This window comes from Caretta caretta, chromosome 2 (assembly GCF_965140235.1).
Source record: "Caretta caretta isolate rCarCar2 chromosome 2, rCarCar1.hap1, whole genome shotgun sequence".
NCBI lineage: Eukaryota > Metazoa > Chordata > Testudines > Cheloniidae > Caretta > Caretta caretta.
Window position 1 is genome coordinate 79,221,011 of NC_134207.1, and position 9,634 is coordinate 79,230,644.

The following is a 9,634-nucleotide window of genomic DNA, read 5'->3' on the forward strand; positions in this document are numbered from 1 at the left end:
AATGTGTCTTTTTAAATACCACTGTCCCTTTTTTTTTCTCCACCAGCTGCATGTGTTTCAATGATCACAGGATCTTCTCCTTCCCAGAGGCTAGTGAAGCTTAGAAAGAAAAAAAAACGCACTCGCGATGAAATGTTCTCCGAGCTCATGCTGTCCTCCCACACTGACAGAGCACAGACGAATGCGTGGAGGCAAATAATGTCAGAGTGCAGGAAAGCACAAAATGACCGGGAGGAGAGGTGGCGGGCTGAAGAGAGTAAGTGGCGGGCTGAAGAGAGGGCTGAAGCTCAAATGTGGTGGCAGCGTGATGAGAGGAGGCAGGATTCAATGCTGAGGCTGCTGGCGGACCAAACCAGTATGCTCCAGTGTATGGTTGAGCTGCAGCAAAGGCAGCTGGAGCACAGACTGCCACTGCAGCCCCTGAGTAACCAACCGCCCTTCTCCCCAAGTTCCATAGCCTCCACACCCAGACGCCCAAGAACGTGGTGGGGGGGCCTCCGGCCAACCAGCCACCCCACCAGAGGATTGCCCAAAAAAAAGAAGGCTGGCATTCAATAAATTTTAAAGTTGTAAACTTTTAAAGTGCTGTGCTTAAAGTGCTGTGTGGCATTTTCCTTCCCTCCTCCACCACCCCTCCTGGGCTACCTTGGTAGTCATCCCCCTATTTGTGTGATGAATGAATAAAGAATGCATGAATGAATGTGAAGCAACAATGACTTTATTGCCTCTGCAAGCGGTGATTGACGGGAGGAGGGGCGGGTGGTTAGCTTACAGGGAAGTAGAGTGAACCAAGGGGTGGGGGGTTTCATCAAGGAGAAACAAACAGAACTTTCACACCATAGCCTGGCCAGTCATGAAACTGGTTTTCAAAGCTTCTCTGATGCGTACCGCGCCCTCCTGTGCTCTTCTAACCGCCCTGGTGTCTGGCTGCACGTAATCAGCAGCCAGGCGATTTGCCTCAACCTCCCACCCCGCCATAAACCTCTCCCCCTTACTCTCACAGATATTGTGGAGCACACAGCAAGCAGTAATAACAGTGGGAATATTGGTTTCGCTGAGGTCTAAGCGAGTCAGTAAACTGCGCCAGCGCGCCTTTAAACATCCAAATGCACATTCTACCACCATTCTGCACTTGCTCAGCCTGTAGTTGAACAGCTCCTGACTACTGTCCAGGCTGCCTGTGTACGGCTTCATGAGCCATGGCATTAAGGGGTAGGCTGGGTCCCCAAGGATACATATAGGCATTTCAACATCCCCAACGGTTATTTTCTGGTCTGGGAATAAAGTCCCTTCCTGCAGCTTTTGAAACAGACCAGAGTTCCTGAAGATGCGAGCGTCATGTACCTTTCCCGGCAATCCCACGTTGATGTTGGTGAAACGTCCCTTGTGATCCACCAGTGCTTGCAGCACTATCGAAAAGTACCCCTTGCAGTTTATGTACTCGGCGGCTTGGTGCTCCGGTGCCAAGATAGGGATATGGGTTCTGTCTATGGCCCCACCAGAGTTAGGGAATCCCATTGCAGCAAAGCCATCCACTATGACCTGCACATTTCCCAGGGTCACTACCCTTGATATCAGCAGATCTTTGATTGCGTGGGCTACTTGCATCACAGCAGCCCCCACAGTAGATTTGCCCACTCCAAATTGATTCCCAAGTGACCGGTAGCTGTCTGGCTTTGCAAGCTTCCACAGGGCTATTGCCACTCGCTTCTCAACTGTGAGGGCTGCTCTCATCTTGGTATTCATGCGCTTCAGGGCAGGGGAAAGCAAGTCACAAAGTTCCATGAAAGTGCCCTTACGCATGCGAAAGTTTCGCAGCCACTGGGAATCGTCCCAGACCTGCAACACTATGCAGTCCCACCAGTCTGTGCTTGTTTCCCGAGCCCAGAATCGGCGTTCCACAGCATGAACCTGCCCCATTAGCACCATGATGCATGCATTGGCAGGGCCCATGCTTTCAGAGAAATCTGTGTCCATGTCCTGATCACTCACGTGACCGCCCTGACGTCGCCTCCTCGCCCGGTATCGCTTTGCCAGGCTCCGGTGCTGCATATACTGCTGGATAATGCGTGTGGTGTTTAATGTGCTCCTAATTGCCAAAGTGAGCTGAGCGGCCTCCATGCTTGCCTTGGTATGGTGTCCGCACAGAAAAAAGGCGCGGAACGATTGTCTGCCGTTGCTCTGACGGAGGGAGGAGCGACTGACGACACGGCTTACAGGGTTGGCTTCAGGGAGCTAAAATCAACAAAGGGGGTGTCTTTACATCAAGGAGTATTTCAGGCAGGACTTCACGGAGGGTTCCAATAAGAAATGGTGCACCTAAGTTATTGTTCTTATTGGAACAAGGAGGTTAGCCTGGCCTCTGATTGATATATGGCTAGATTTACCTCATCATAAATGGTTCATGACTTAATGACCTGAGGTATCACCTCCCTCCCTGGGCCATAGTGTTGCCTCTGTAATGAGCAAAGGTGCTCAAGCAGGAGCTCCCTCAGTATAAAAAGGAGGGTGCTGTTGGCAGGGTGTTCAGTGTGAGGGGCCTTCAACTCTGAAACTTGCTCCCCAACCATGGTAAGACAGAACTGGGATTTGTCAACCTTCCTGGCACACTGCCCATCTTTATTCCCTAAGCTTTTGGGGATGGGGTGGGTTTCTGGTTGAGGTGGTGGAGGTTGGGTTTAGTTGACTAACCTCATACTCACTGGTGGATATTTATCTTATTGTATGTCCAGGTGATATGGTCAGGCCTTTGTATTGCAGTCTTGTAATAGTGTATTTTCATTTAGGAGCTGGATGGCCCAGAGTCTAGGGTGGACACCGATGAAGGTTTTATAAATATGAAAACTAAATAAAATGCTGGAAAGTAGAGCAGCAGAATAGGCTTGCCTCGAGAAAACAATGATCCTACACAAAGGGAAAGGACCAGGAAACTCAAGTGACTACCCAACATATCTGAACTGAGATGCCTTTCTGCTGAAATAAGCATAATCTGAAAATTAAAGCTTCCACTGTATTTCCAGAGCTATATATTTCCTGTGTCTAAAACCTTATTAGCAGCATCAGTGTTTGTCCAGAAGTAATATATATATAAATTTATTTATACAAATGTATCTTTAAAAATATGTTAAAAGCCCAGATAGACTGTTCTTCCTGGCTGAATGATGATCATGTGGGATTTACAATTTAATTGTAAGGACAAGCAGACATGCAGCCGACAAGTGACAGAGACAAGAGTCCTTCTGTCAGCAGGGGAGAACTGCTGTAATGAGGAAAACTCCCAGCTTGATCTAATTTAGAGCCTAGCAGAGCTTCAGGAGTGTGGGAGAATTAATCTTTTTATTTATCTAGAGAGAAAGAAGAGACTTAAGGGCAATAGGAATTACATTAAAATGGGCAGATTTGTATTTCCTCTTAATAAATGTTGGAACAGAGTTTCTAACAGCTAAAGTTCATAAGGGCAAGTGCCAGATTTTTAAACAACTGTACAAGCATTCTGTTTATTCTTTTTTGGTGGAGGATGGGAAAATGAGTTGGGGTCTGCCAATAATGTGATCTTTGTTAGAGACCCATAGATGAAATACAAATCAATGGGAAAAGTAGGCATTTCTCATAGACAAAGAAAAGAAATGAGTTTTCCTGACTTAGGGACCAGTTAATCAAAGAACCTAAGTACATAATCTAAGTACATAGTCAAGTGTTTGCAGTATTGGGGCCTTTGAGTTGAAGAACAGGAGAAATTAGATATACAATGTATCACCATGGTCATGGATTAATCTCATATAAATCGGTTAGTCTCTAAGGTGCCACAAGTACTCCTTTTCTTTTTGTCTCATATGTATGTATTAAAAGTTCTTAGAGAAAATGCTCATGACTAAAGCTGTGAGTTTGTCATGGAAGTCACAGATTCCATGACTTTCCGGGACCTCCGGGACTTCTGCAGCAGTCGGTGCAGCTGGCCTGGAGGCCACCTGAGCAACTCAGGCAGCCCCTGAGCCAGCCACATCTGCCACTGCTGGGTCAGTCTCAGGCCAACGCCCCCCACTCTCCCAGCAGCAGCAGGAGTTTGAGTGTGGGAGGGGGTTCAGGGCTGGGGGTTGGGATGCGGAAAGGGGTAAGGGCTCTGGGTGGCGGGTATCTTGGGGCACTCCCCGGAAGCTGGGACATGTCCCTCTCTCCCTAAGCTCCTGGCTCCATGTTCTGCCTCTGCCCACCAGCACCACCCCCACAGCTCTCATTAGCTGCCGGTTCCTGGCCAATGGGAGCTGCGGAGCCAGCACTTGGGGTGGGGGCAGTGCACAGAGCTAGGAACTGAGGGAGGGACATGTCCCTGCTTCCAGGGAGCCACAAGGAGCCGGGTAGAGAGCCTGCCAGCCCCAGCAACCCCACCCCCTCCAGCACCAACAGGACACTTGGGCCACACGCCGCTGCCTGCCTCCCCCACCAGCACCAGTGGGGGTCCTGGGCTGCACCCCAGCCCCCATGGCACCTCCCCCCCCAAGAACATGCAGCACCCCCAGGCCGCCCCCCATGAACACCCGCAGCACCCCTGCCCCCTCCCCAGGTTTTAGTCAGGGGTATATAGTATATAAGTCATGGACAGGTCACAGGCCATGAATTTTTGTTTATTGCCCGTGACCTGTCCATGACTTACTAAAAATACCCATGACTATAACGTAGCCTTACTCATGAATCACCAAAAAAAAAAAAAAAACCCACCTTGTCTCCAGCTGCGTCTTCAACTTGTTCAGCTTTTTATTTTAATTAATAATAATGAATAATCTACAGGAATGATGCAGTGAGCCCAGTCACATAGCTGGATCTGATTTGCACGTAGACCTTTTTCTAAGTTTGTTTACTTTTCATGGACAAGTGCTTTTATCTATTCATGTCAATTCTGTCTTTTTCCATGAGCTTCATTCCCTTTTCATCTTGGCATCTTGACAATGTATGAGCGAAATTACTTACTGCATGCCAATTAAAACCATTTTGGTAATTTGAGTCATTTTTAATTTCTTGTACACAACATGGAAATAAACTCCAGGGGAAAAAAAGAACAAAAAATTGAGCATGAATAGGGTATAGGTCAGTCAAGAATAAAGCCCTTGTTGTCTACACTGGATGTCTACTTGTCAATGGAAATGAAAGTAGCTAATGTACTACCAGCTTTGTATGGATGCATTTTCTATTGTATTTGAAAAGTTTTAAAATAAAATCCAGTATAATGTTCACAGTATAATATACCATGTTTTAGATTAAGATTATTCTACAACCTGCATGAATTAACTGCTATGAAAGTGTTACAACACTGGACAGTTTTGACAAATAGAAGTCATTCTTGGCAATAATTAGATTTCATTGAGTAAAATGCAATCATTAATTGAAAATGACAAATATAGTTAAATGTTCTAGTTGAGGAATATATGTGAACACACTGTCCACAGGTGAGTATATCCAGCCCTATTCCGCAAGCCCCCAGTTCAGAAAAAGCATTTCAATACGTGCTAATTTTAAGCATGTGCTTAAATCCCATTTACGTCAATGAGTTCACTCCTTTGGTAAGGGCTAAGCAAAGTGCCTTGTGGCCTTTAAACACGTGTGGCCTTTAAAAGCCTTTGAACACTTATTTGTGTGTTCTGGACTGAATTTGTTACGTCCATGTTTCTGCTATATAAAAAATTAATATTATTTTATTTATTACACTTAGAGGTGCAGTCAGGACCAAAAGAAATTAAAGCTCTATAACATAGCAGAACTATATAGTCAATGTGAAGGCAGACATTGTACGGATGGAAACATGTATGTTTAAGAATAAGAAGGAATTCACTTCTAACCAATCTTCTAACACATCCTTGTATGTACCCTTTACTTGTTAATCTGATTTTTATTTAGTTCTAAAAATGGGCTTTGCATACTAATTCAGATTAATCAGGTCTGACTGCATGTAATTAAAAATTAGTAAGACAAAGGCAGATCCTAAATCAATCCTCAAAGAACATCTTCCTTCAACTACAAAAGATTAGACTTTATGCATCAGTTGTTACAAAGGGGAAAAACAGTTATGAGAGATGAGCATGAGAACATTTTATCATTAAAAAATGAAGCACATTTGCCTAACAAAATTAAATGATCCAGAATATAAAACACATTTACAGAGTTCAAGAATTATGACACTGTATAGTAGAATCCTTAGCCATCAAGAGGGAAACAAGGTTAGCCCCATGTCCTGCACTAAGCTCCAAACAGAAGAACCCCTGAACAACAGTGATCTCACACAATATTTGAATATGCACACCAGGAGTCATATAGTTTATGTGGGAGGGTACTAATTCTGGACCAACAATGGGAAAAATGTGCATATGTTTTATTCCAAAATGTATCATGAAATTCATATACATAGAGAGAGAGAGTTATTCAGCCTTTTTTAAGATTGATGAATAATGGGGGAAAAGAAACCTGAATAATTTGAAAAATATTGTGAAATTATTTGAGAAATATTATTCAACCAACTACAATGGGAAAGAGTTCCAAAAATCAAAACCTCTGGCCAGAACCCTGGGAAGCAACTAAAGGAGCAAGACAAATATGTGGCTGCATCATTTGTGACTCAGACCACATCCTCATTTTTTGTGTGTGTGAGCAAGATAAAGGAAAATTAAACTCTGCATCCAGCAAATGCTGTGTCCTTTTTGTGATGCTCAGGTGTGTCACAGGAGAGTTAACACTGCCCTAAAGAGGCATTTGGGAATTCTGCAACTAGAGCCCTGCAGCAGGGCTAGGATCCCACAGGTTCCACAGGACCCGCTGTCATAATAGCAGGAGTGGGTAAAATGTACTTTGTTGCAGGCATGATTGGATGGGCAAAAAGAACCAGACTGTGGTGATTTGCAGAAAACACTAAACCTCTTGCAGTTTGTCATAAATAGAATTTTGGCAATGTAAAGAAAGTTTTTCTTTTTTAAAAATAAAGGTTTTAATACTTAAATTTAAGCGAGAAATAGAAAGAGATTTGATGTCTATTTTAACAGGAGTTAAAGTATTTTTGACATGGCTTAAGCAAAATTTTTAGTTGTAAAATTATATATTAACTGACAATTTTTTATTGGTGTGTTTTTTTAAGTAACATGGGGAATCTGTCTCTCTTGAGGGATTTGTGGAATCTAAGGTTTTTGTGATTGGGAGCAGGATAAAAATGTAAGAAACAATGCCCAAGAGAGTGGGAGTGGGTATTGCAGGGCAGGACGGAAGTATAACTTAGAAAGTAGTCCTGCACAGGGCTCTATCTGCAACCTCCTTCATAACTGGCAGTGCAGAGCTGTTAGAGACAGTGCAGCCCCAAAAGTGGATGGTGTGGGCTGGCATGGGAACCCAGCCAGGATTCACCTCTAAGAAAACCAATGGGAATAATATATCCTGCCTTCCTTGAAGGCAAATCATGCCTGGCATGCAGGGAACCTCACTGGTAAAGGGGGGGGAAAGTTTTCACCTCCCTGTGCTCAGCATTAATGACCCAGACCCAGAATATTCAACAGCACAATTAACCTGGGCCTCAACATACACTCAGGAAAGAGGGGCGACTACTGAATCACCCTATGCCCTGGCCCACAGAATGTAAGATTGTTTTTTCTTACAAGCTTCCTCCATGCTTGTTTTAGTAATATACTTACTGATGCCAAACATCAAAAGTTGTGATGAAACTGAATGCAGCCTATTCTATTCCATTCCTTAGATGAAATCCTGGCTGCATTAAAGTTAATGACAAAACGCCCATTGACTTTAATGGGGCCAGGATTTCACCCCCTATTTTTTAACCAAAATGTTATGATACTTAAGAACTACACATCTAAGTAGATAGGAGTAGATAGGTTTTATGGATGCACTACTATATACACCACTGAGAAAAAGTTGGATTATATCTAAGCACAAGAATCTTTATACTATGACACACAGCTACCACTGTAAAGATGTTAAATATAGAAGTTAGATTCCTCTGAGGGCGTGTAAGATATCCTGTGGGAATGCTACACAATACAAGCATGCTTTCTATTTTGGGAAATAATCAAATTGTGGTGTAAGGAGTTATTAGACTATGTGGTGATGTAAACCCCAAAAGCAAAATAGTTGACATTCCAATATCATGCTCTTGGTGGTGTGTCAGACATCATTTCTTTCAGCTCTGTTGAAAATGAAAATTAGATTCAGTGGAGACTAAAAAGGTATGCTTTTGTTAAGCATGGGCTAACATATTTAGCTAGATTAGGAAATAAATACTGTTTACATGTAGCTGTTTAAAAGTATAAATCCTTCTTGGTGCACTGATTTGCAAAAATCACTCCATACTTATACATATCTCATGCTTATCCGCTCAATCAACATTGATAAAAACAAAATTCTGAATGTAAGAGGGCATACAATGTGAAATGCTCTTTGTCACTTGCATTAATACAGTGCAGTGAAGTACAAAAATATAAGAAAGAATAAGTTGCTGTTCTGACAGTAATCACTGGGAAGATACATGTATCACAGATTCTATATCTCCTTTTAAATAAATGCATTATGCAGCTTCTAACTGCTACAGCTCATTCTCAAGGTAATGCAAAAACTGAGCAACCTGAAGCGTATTTATACAGATTAAGTGGTTTTTAATACTCCAAAGAGCACTTAATCTGCATGAATGTGCTTCATGTTGCTATGCATCTCTAAACCCCGGAACAAGGAGCCTAAGTGATTCTGAAAGTCTGAAGTATTTTGCAAAAAGAAAAGGAGTACTTGTGGCACCTTAGAGACTAACGAATTTATTTGAGCATGAGCTTTCGTGAGCTACAGCTCACGAAAGCTCATGCTCAAATAAATTCGTTAGTCTCTAAGGTGCCACAAGTACTCCTTTTCTTTTTGCGAATACAGACTAACACGGCTGTTCCTCTGAAACCTGAAGTATTTTGGTCAGTCAATCAAAGGGAAAAATGAACAAAAAATGTGAATTAGCCTCGGCAAGCCAGTCATGCAATTGTCAATGCAGAGGCTTTCCAGAATGAGTTTCTTATTCTCCAGCTATGTCCTTTGTGCTTCTAAAACTCCCAGACTGTAGTCAGAAAGCAAGTAATTATGCTAATATGGACTCAAACATGAAATAATAGGATGGAAATGATGTTTCCTAGAGAAAATGTTCAATAATTACAACAACTAATGGTTATTAAAGTGGTGTCCCAGAAACTGAGGTATTAGCCAGCTGTCTTACCTTAAGGGTTCAGGTGTGGCATTTTCAAGTGCTATGTTTTATCTCTTTTTTCATATGAATCATCCATAAGAGAGAACAGATGTGCAGTATTCAGGAAAAGGACCTTCCGAATATGTAACCATCCACTGACACATCAGTGATCTGAACCACTCATGTAATCTGAATGAGGATTACATATACTGGTAAAAAGATTCTATGATTTTTTTTTTTAAAAATCAACCCCCAGCTCTTATACCAACTCCACGTTATTCTGTGTTGATCAACAAAGGGGGAGCTGCCATCAGTTGATTTTGCACATGATTTGATGAGTCATATTGACTAATGTTGGAGAATTAGATTCAGCAGTGTGGGTTACTGCAGATGCATTTCATGATGGCTCTTGTGATGTTTGGGAAGGTG

General features: G+C 42.8%; 1 long non-coding RNA gene across 1 annotated transcript in view; it reads right to left on the reverse strand.

The window, feature by feature from the left end:
* Positions 1-9,389, reverse strand: part of LOC142070779 (uncharacterized) — a 123,625-nt gene extending 114,236 nt beyond the window's left edge. Inside the window, exon 1 of the long non-coding RNA XR_012666713.1 lies at positions 9,236-9,389. This is a non-coding gene — a long non-coding RNA (uncharacterized LOC142070779). The remainder of the gene's footprint in view (positions 1-9,235) is intronic.
* Positions 9,390-9,634: the final 245 nt, after the last annotated feature.